This window comes from Athene noctua, chromosome 2 (assembly GCF_965140245.1).
Source record: "Athene noctua chromosome 2, bAthNoc1.hap1.1, whole genome shotgun sequence".
NCBI classification, from domain to species: domain Eukaryota; kingdom Metazoa; phylum Chordata; class Aves; order Strigiformes; family Strigidae; genus Athene; species Athene noctua.
In genome coordinates this window covers 202,025-204,603 of record NC_134038.1, presented here as the reverse complement: position 1 = coordinate 204,603, position 2,579 = coordinate 202,025, and the positions used below count along the sequence as shown (strand labels likewise).

Here is a 2,579-nt window from a genome sequence, read left to right as displayed (position 1 = left end):
AGCGTACGCTCCAGAAGAGCGGCTGAACGCGGGCAGAAATGTTCCTGGATTTATCTGGGTTTTTTTAAAAAACTATTTCTGCTATCACCAGGATTTGAAAAACTAAATTGGATAAATGTGAGTTTAGGAAAAATATCTAACAATACGTGTGCTTTTAATAGTTACTGTCCTGGTCTCCCAGGGACCGAAGTTACGCTGTTTCGTCCTTAAAACAACTCTGCGCTCCCGTGTCGCGTTGTCACAGGCTTTCCTCCCCCTTCCACCCGTCCGAAGAGCCCTGAGGCTGCTCTGACCGACACTTCGGTCACCCCGCTGAGTTCTGGGTCACAAGGCGAGACTGCGCTGCCCTGCGCTGCGGCCGTGCCGGAGCTCCTCCCTCTCCGGGGGGTTATAAGATTTGGCAGCGTCGGTCCCGTCGGCCCGCGCACCGGAGCGGTCTCGCCCAGCGGCTGCTCCCGCTGGCCGGGGAAGGTTCCCCCGGCGGGGAGAGGCGACCTGCGGCGTGCGGCTGCGCCGGGCGGCCCCCGGAGTGCGCGTGCGCGGCGGCGGCCCCGCGACCGGAGGACCGGCGGCCCATAGAGCGCGAGCTCGGAGGAGCGACGGGCATCTCCGGCGTTTATTAACGGTGCTGGTCGCTATAGTTACCGGGGGGGGGGGAGCGTGGGCCGGGCCGGAGGAGCCGCAGGGGCGGGCAGGGAGGCTGCAGGCAGCGCCCCCTCCCTGTCCGGGGCCGGTGCTGGAGGAGGAGCCGGTGCGAGCCGAGGCAGGAGCGGGGCCGCGCGGCCGGGCGGCTGCGGGGAAAGGTGCGGCGGGACCGGGGGCGGAGGCCGCTCCGCGTCGGGGCCGGGCGGCGGCGGCGCTGCCCGGAGCCGCGCGGGGCTGCGCTCGGCCGGGCTTCCGGGTGCGCGGGCGGCGCGGCGGGAGCCGTAGTCACGTGCAGGGGGCTTCCGGTCGGCCATGTTGGCTCCCCGGGGCACGCCGGGAGCTGCAGTTTCTGCGCTCTCGGTTCCCCGCAGCCGCGGCGCTGGCGGGCGCGCGCGGCACGGCACAGCCCTCGGTACCGGCGCGGCCCGAGACGCGGTTTTGTGGCGGTTTCCCGCGGGCTGCCCGCGGCTCCCCGAGACGCGGTGTGCCCCCCGGCCCGGGGGTGCGCGTGCGCGGCCGCGGCGTCTCCCGGGAGTGCGCGTGCGCGGCGGAGGTGAGTGTTGGGGCTGCGGCCGGGCCGGTCCGCGGCAATAAGGGTCCCTGCCGCCTCCGTGCCCCCTCCCGAGGCCGCGCTGGGGCCGCGCGTGTCCGTTCCTGCCCCGGGGATGCCGCCGGCTGCGCCCAGCTCGGGCTGGCGTGGGGTGTCTCTGCCCGGCCTGGCGCTCCTCACGGCTCGGGGGCCAGAAGGGACGGGCGGAGCCGAGCCTTCCCGGCCGTGGGCAGCGGGGCGGGAGCCGCCGCGGCTGGAGCTGGAGGGGCCGGAGAAAGGGAAGGAAGGAGAACGTCAAGGGCATGTGGGCAGCAGCCGCCTCGCCCTGCAGGAGGAGAGCGCCTGCCTCTCCGGGTGAGCGAGGAGCCCTCTGCACAGTCCGCAGCGGGCCGGACCCAGGCGCGGAACGGCCGCGGAGCGAGCGAGCGAGCGAGGCTGCGTGTGTCGGAAGCCACGTCTTGTAAGAGCCGAGAGACACCCGCGTATTCTTTTAGGGGGAGGTCAGCCGGGCGAGTGGAGTTTCAGAAGAAGAGGAGGGGCAGGAGGAAGGAAGGAGAAAGAAGCATCTGACCTGTCCAGTTCTCCCGGCAGTGCCGGGAGCGAGAGCCGCGGTGAGTCCCGGGCCCTCGGGGCCCTGTCGCCCCCCTTGTATGTCCCAGTCCCTTCCCGCCCTTCTCTTTCCCATGCTGTGATTTTTTTTTTCTTCTTCTCTATATCTTTTCTTTCTTTTCTTCTGCCTTGCTCCCCCTTCCTCTCTCACTTTCTCTCTCTTGTCTTGCTGCTCCCTTTTCTTTTTCTGTCTGCACTTCTGACTGCTTGTTCTGTACCTTTTGCATCACTCCTCAGTCCATTTCTCTCTCGATCCTTCCGTTCTGCTCCTCACTTCTCGGTTTCTCTCTCTTTCCTCTGTCCTACTCCTGCACGTAGCGTGTGATTGAATGAGGTTCTGTGTCTAGCAGGCCTCATCTCGTAAGAGCTGTGAGACACCTACATCTTCTCATAAGTGGAGGACAGCCAGGCACCTGGAGCTGTAGAAGAGGAAGGGAGAAGGCAAACAGAAGGAGGAGTCTGACCTGTCAAATTCTCACGGCAGCGCGGAGAACTGCAGTAAGTCCCGAGCTCTTGGGCCCCTCTCATCCCTCTTGTGTGGCCTGGTCCCTCCCTGTCTTTCTCCTAGACTCCTCTCTTTCTGGTGCTGCTCAACTTTTTTTGCTCACCTGTATCTTCCGTCTTGCTTGGAGCATCTCCCTGTCCCCATCTTGTAGGTCTTCCCTTTCTCTGCCCTGTACCCTGCCGCTCTTGTTGCCTTTCTCCATCCCTCTCTGTCCAGCTCCCTGTTCCTATTGATGCCCCTTTCTTCTTCCTGCACCCGCTGCTATTCCCT

At 65.4% G+C, this 2,579-nt stretch overlaps 1 long non-coding RNA gene across 2 annotated transcripts; it reads left to right on the top strand.

The window, feature by feature from the left end:
* Window positions 1–1,030: 1,030 nt before the first annotated feature.
* On the top strand, window positions 1,031–2,296 carry LOC141956730 (uncharacterized). 2 transcript variants are annotated; one of them, XR_012633001.1, is made up of 3 exons: window positions 1,031–1,198; window positions 1,690–1,806; window positions 2,155–2,296. It is a non-coding gene; the product is annotated as an uncharacterized LOC141956730 (long non-coding RNA). The 2 variants fall into 2 exon arrangements; XR_012633000.1 differs by having other exon boundaries at window positions 2,123–2,296.
* The last annotated feature ends 283 nt before the right edge of the window (window positions 2,297–2,579 follow it).